At 38.4% G+C, this 6,519-nt stretch overlaps 1 long non-coding RNA gene across 1 annotated transcript in view; it reads left to right on the plus strand.

The window, feature by feature from the left end:
* LOC113479857 overlaps window positions 1-6,519 on the plus strand; it is a 31,999-nt gene that overhangs the window by 24,503 nt on the left and 977 nt on the right. The window contains exon 4 of the long non-coding RNA XR_003398354.1: window positions 573-674. This is a non-coding gene — a long non-coding RNA (uncharacterized LOC113479857). The remainder of the gene's footprint in view (window positions 1-572; window positions 675-6,519) is intronic.

The raw sequence follows: 6,519 nt of genomic DNA on the forward strand, positions 1-6,519 counted from the left end.
TAACTCCCAGAGCAGCCAATTTCCTGTACTTAACAAGGGTGTACCAAACCAAAAAGGAATGCAAAATTTAGTGGTTGCAGATTATCTGTCCACAAACTTTATATAATAGCCAGAATTAGGCAGCAAGATACTACAGTATTATGTGCATTAAATCTGCCACAGGCAGATCCTATTTCAGTTTAAGCACTGTTCAAATCTTACATGATCAGGTCTGAATGTTCTGTGGAAAACTGAAGGTGTGGAGTCCTGGCCCCCCAAATGCACTGGGAAATTTGCCATTGATTTAGTGGAACCATTATCTCACCCCAGATCTTGAAAACATTTAATAGATAGAGTGCTTCCCAGTGTGTTCTCTGGGGCCAGTCATGGCGGTGAACTTTCACCAGCTTTAGCAGGGATAGCTCTTGCTGAATAGCTGCTGCTTTGGACATTCAGGAAGATGGTCTGAAACTCCACCAGAAAGTAGCTACAAATAGCTGTCACATCAAGAGCTGATCTAGTAATGGGCATAAAAATCCATCTTTAACAGACAGAGGATGAACCGTGCTTTTCATGTCTTTCCTATTGCGCAGGAATTGTGAAAAGAACATTCATAAAGATGATGTAGCTGAACAAATGCAGCTTAAAGAACCAACGATGGAGGAATACCACTGTTTCTCTTTCAAATAAAAAAGGTACACTCCACAGACTTAACACTGACTGGCCTGCATCATTCATCAGCATAGAGTTTTACAACAAGCTATTACACAACCAGAAATAGCGTGGCCAGCAGGGACAGGGAAGGGATCTGACCCCTGTACTGGGCACTGGTGAGGCCGCCCCTCGATTCCTGTGTTCAGTTTTGGGCCCCTCACTACAAAAAGGACATTGAATGACTCGAGCGTGTCCAGAGAAGGGCAAGGGAGCTGGTGCAGGGTCTGGAGCACAGGTCGTACGGGGAGCAGCTGAGGGAACTGGGGGCGTTTATTCTGGAGAAGAGGAGGCTGAGGGGAGACCTCATCGCCCTCTACAGCTCCCTGAAAGGAGGGTGCAGAGAGCTGGGGATGAGTCTCTTGAACCAAGTAATAAGCGATAGGACAAGAGGGAATGGCCTCAAGTTGCACCAGGGAACGTTTAGACTGGCCTTTAGGAAGCATTTCTTTCCAGAAGGGGTTGTTGGGCGTTGGAATGGGCTGCCCAGGGAGGTGGTGGAGTCCCCATCCCTGGAGGGGTTTAAGAGTCAGGTCGATTTAGCGCTGAGGGATCTGGTGTAGTTCGGAATGGTAAGTGTTAGGTCAATGTTTGGACTGGATGATCTTCAAGTTTTTTTCCAAGCTGGATGATTCTGTGATTCTGTGAACGTCGATGTCCCTTGATATCTGTGAAAACTTGTGATCTACTTGTTACTACAATTCTCTAGCATAAGCATAAATATACCAAACTCCTCAAATGCTCATGGTGCTCAGTCTTAGAGCAACTGTTAAACATCACTTAATAAAAACAATATCCTAACTCTAGCCATCCGCCAGTTCTCTATGCCCCTCATTTTGTTCTTAGGAAACTTTAAAGTTAACTGAGAAATCAGACACGTGGCAAAACAGCCATACAAAAGCATCTGCATAAGAAAATTCAAGTGTACCTTACCTGACAGTCCTGCAAAGAAAGTCTCATGCTCAACTTATGCACTGACACCCTGAGTATTATCCAAGCATCCACCAGAAAATCCTATTTTTTCAAGCATCTAGACTTGACTTAATTTAACTGACAGAATATATTTTTCCAAGATATTCTTGGACGCATACAGGATTAGTGCCTGCAGTATGTGTGGTGAGAGGTGGATGTATGATATAACTAGACATGGGGAAACCCACTTTCTCCTCTCTCATGCATGTGATAGGATCAATGAAGAAAGCAGTGAGATGTTCCTTGTTTCTCCCAGTGGTTTGACCTTCTTCCTCTGTGCAAGTGTGCGTAGGGCTCTGGACGAATATGAATTATTTTTTTTCTGGCTACTCACTGTGCACATTTGGATAGCTTCGCTTTTCTGAGCTGTTAGCTAAGAACTGAGGCATAGACAAAGCAAATGATGTTAGGACTTGGGACTGGAATTGAAGATACACAAACTTGATCTGCAGGGCTCCCAAGTATGAGTAGTGAGAGAGAGATATAGAGATGAGAGAATTATTTACTGAAATTAAAGGAGCAGTTCTTACCTATAATTTATTCTTTAAAGCCATATACTTTTCTAGGTCAAGGTCCCTATCTTGAGGAAAGTGGGCAGGTTCCCACATCTCATGAAGCAATCTTTCAAAGTGCTTGACAACTCACTTCTGGGGATTTCTGCAAGATAAATATGTGCCTTGTGAGGTAGTTAGCTAATCCTTACCTGGAGACATTTTGAGCCAGAGCTTCTCAAGACAAACTCTCTCATCTCTCCTAAGGTGAACATACGCTACTAGTGAATTCTCTGCTGAAGAAAGGTATTAACCCAAGTCTCAGAATAGGCTCCAAAGGGTTTGTCCAACACTTACAATAACACACGCCTCCTCTGGGAAGTAATACCAATTGTATAATAAAACTCACTGTGTGATTTGTCAGATGTACTGATTAGTCCTTCCCCTCTTCACTCAGTTACAGTGAAGAGAGAGTGTGTGTATAAGTGTCTCTATAGCCAAACATGGGAAAGGCAAGAGACACCACAGGACAAGTGTTTGATAATGAGATTTGTTCTCATAGAGAACAATCTCACTAAGATTCTAAACTCAATATATATTTTCCTCATCCACATCTCACTCCAAATGAGTCAACTAATTGTTACAGTTAAAACAGCAAGCTGGGAAAAAACATTTAGTGATTTTTATTTCAGCATGGTTTAAGCCTATTGTTTCAGTTAATTTTTTCTGTTTTGGGCTGGGTTTTCATTTCATAATTTTCAGCAGGAAGTTGAAAGCAACCTCCCCCCAACATTCTTCCTTTGACTATCTAGCAAACAAGGGATTTGAATTGTTCCATCATGATGCTAAATAATGGGTATAGGCTCTGATGTTACCACAGGCAACATTTTCAATACTTACAAAGAAAATGGATCTGGATTTTAGATGAAACTTGGGTCAGTCTGACAAAAGACAGGTAAGCTTTGTGGCTTTAATACATAACTTTGGCCTAAATTTCAAACAAACCTGGGGCAACTCAAGCTTTGGATTTAAGTGGTTTCATATGTCTCTCAAGTGCAGGTCATTTTCCTTAAATTTCAGTTGAGAGTCTGAGTTTGTTCAATCCTGAAAATCAGAGTTAAATTTAGGGGTGTGAACCCATCTGGACTAAAACTGAAGGAAATATTGGCACAAAGCTCAGTAAGATGAAACCGCCAAAACTTGTAACAGCTCTGATATATACGTCTACTCAGAGAGATATTTTAATAAAAGTCAGTACTTTTTCAGAATCATAATCACTTTAGTCTGTTTCACTCAGAGTTTGAGAAAAAGGAGGTAAATTTAAGTCACCTATACCTTTATGAACACTTTGATTAATTTAAGAAAAGGAGAAATTTTAATTTTATATTTTTTTACTAACATTTTCTACGTACCAATCAAACAAATTAGGTCAAGAAAAACTAAGAGGCATTTGGCCTAACACCACACTGGGAATAGAAAGAGGAGAAAAGAAAGGAGATAGGAAGAAAGGACAAAAGAGGGGAGGTAAGGAAAAAAGAGGAGAGGAGAAAAGATAATCTTAACACTAAACAGAGTTTGAAATCCATTAAAATACACATCATCAACATCTGAACTGGAAGAATTTCGATGGATAATGTTAAGTTTAGAGAAATTTTATGCTTACATAAATTTATTCATTATTTGAAGGGAGACCTCACCTCATGGTAAAACATTATGCTGAATTGGGTTATGAATCTCCAGAATTCTTTCCATTTCAAGTTTATTTTCAAGGGTTAAGGAGTGCTACTTAAATTGTAAAAATGCATAAACCAATACTATTTATCAAACATACAGAATTTCTCAAGTTCTCTAAATAACTGTTTAAAATTAAAGCAGATTGCAGAGACTGAATAAACCATTTGATAAAGCAGTGTATGTAACAAACAGCTCTAACTGAGCTTTTATACTGAAAAAGTCCTCCTCAAGCAAACGTCTGTGTTATAATGCGACCATTGTTTCTCTGGCTAATTACTGCTGTCTATGCCAGTGGGAAGCCTTGCTGTAAAGCAGCAGGAGTGTACACCTCCCATGTGCATGGACTTTTTGGAGATCATATAGGACAAAAAAGAGCTAGGGAAAAAACATACAAATGAAAACAAAGATCTAACAGTTTATTTTTCTAGGAATGAAATCAGTGGAATCCATAATACAGTCTCTATATTTGTTGGAGTATGCACTTATACATGAGTTACTAATCACGGATAAGAGTGTCAATGTGATAACCAGCCTTATGTTCATAGTGCCATTCAAAATAGCTGCTTTGAACCTTGGAACATTTCCAAATGTTCAAAGAAAGATATGTTTTAACTTAAGCCATTTTTATTTTATATTTTAAAAGTATTGTTCCATTTCATAGTGGAGCTAACCACATAGCCAAAAGCTTACAGATAGCTTATGCATATTTTGGGAGGTAGAGGAGAAAGTTAGCAACACCTGAATGAAGTACGAGGAAAAGATACATATGGAGATAAAATAAATTCCCATCATTGGAAATAAAAATGTTTTAGAGACTTAAATGTGTTTTTTGGAACTTGGAAAGATATATTCACATATCAACAGCAAGATCACACCCTCTTGTCCTAGATGCAGCAGCATAGCTTTCCAATTTTACCTATATATTTATAGTGTTTGGTCTCCGTTGTAACTCTATGGTAAAACTGGCAAAACAGCTAAAATAACTCCTTAGAATGAGCATTTCCCTGAATAGACTTCATTGCAGTTGGAGTTTGAGAGAAACTTTCCATGGAAAATTGTAAAACAGAGGGAGAGACTGAATACTTTTAAAATGTAAATCCCATATTAGTGAAATAAAAAAAGCTTTAAAGCCTTTAAAATTAAAATGACAGAAAAGCTGATCATTGAAATATAAACCCTTTTTTAATGTTACTTGTAGTCATTAGATTATGTATGAAATATAATTTTGAGGGAAAAAACAGGAAGCTATATAATATTACAACCCCATATATTTTTAAAACTGCCAATTTAAAGATACACAAATCATCAGCTTTACCAATTTTTTTCTGATCGCTTCCTGCTTACGTCAACAGAAATGTTGACATAAACTTTGTTGGGGAAAGGATTAGGACATACATAAAAGTACAGAAGTTTAACAAAATTCCTGAAGACCGCAGAACATATTGCTTTTAGATCTTAGCACATTTTTCTTGTGCATGCATTAAACACGTTTTATAGTTGATTATTAATTCAACCATCTAACTAGTTATTTTTTCTACACAAAGTCCTGTAGTAATGTTGTTCAACATGAAACCTCAAATTTTTCTGCTGTTTTGTGATCCATAAAGAAAATCTTACATTTGCAAAAATATTGCAAGGGAATAGTAATTAATATTTTCAAACTTTTAAAACACTAGTTTTAATATACTAAAATATTAAGCAAATTTCTAAGATGTTTCTAGCATGTTTCTATTCAACTGTGTTCATAGAATAAGAGAATCAGTTAAGTTGGAAAAAGACCTTTAAGATCATCAAGTCCAACGTTGTAAGTTAACCTTACACTGCCAAGTCCACCACTAAACCACATTCATAATTATTATTTGTTGATAACTGGATTAGTGCTTTAATTTATCAGCTGCTGGGTGTCACGGATGAAAGTATTGACACGGTAAGGATCTAGTAAAAATAATCAAGATTTATTAATAACTAACAACTATTTGTCAACACAAAATAACTCAGAAAGAAAAGCGACTTATTCAGGTTCTAAAATGACAAGATTCGCTCTAACTTACTTAACGGTACCATAATTTATACACATGTATACATGTGCATACACAAACCAGACATATACATACAGAAACAAAGGGGTTTGGATTCCGTAAAATGAACACAAAAGGGACAAGCACACAGGAACGAGGGTAAGGGCACATACACCCCCCACACACATCAACAAACAGGTGAAATAGAAGCTAGCTCAAGGAAAATTTCCCTCTCGAGTTTAGAGCAAATACTCACAATGCCTTAGCATTTCTCAACGGGCGATAATTGAGACTCGAGCAGGGGGAATTCGCCCTGGCCTTGTCTGAAGCAGACGACACCTTAAGGGTTTTGGTACCTGAGAGGCGTCCCTGCTCAGGGGAGATGCTGGTCACAGGCCCGCTGCGATCCAGGAGAGCTCAAAGGGTCTCTCTGGTGGTCGCAGTTTATAGGGTCCAAGATAATTGACTTTTGTAAAATGCTATCTGGTGCCTTCGGGCAGTTGCACAATCTTGCACAAGTTGCAATCCTGTTATTGTTCTGTCTGATCACATCCCAGGCACAGGTGTGTCAGGCCATCAGGGCCATTCTAACCTTTTCCAAGCAAGGGGGGGTG

This window comes from Athene cunicularia (assembly GCF_003259725.1).
Source record: "Athene cunicularia isolate RWA chromosome 4 unlocalized genomic scaffold, athCun1 chr4_part2, whole genome shotgun sequence".
Taxonomy (NCBI): Eukaryota; Metazoa; Chordata; class Aves; order Strigiformes; family Strigidae; genus Athene; species Athene cunicularia.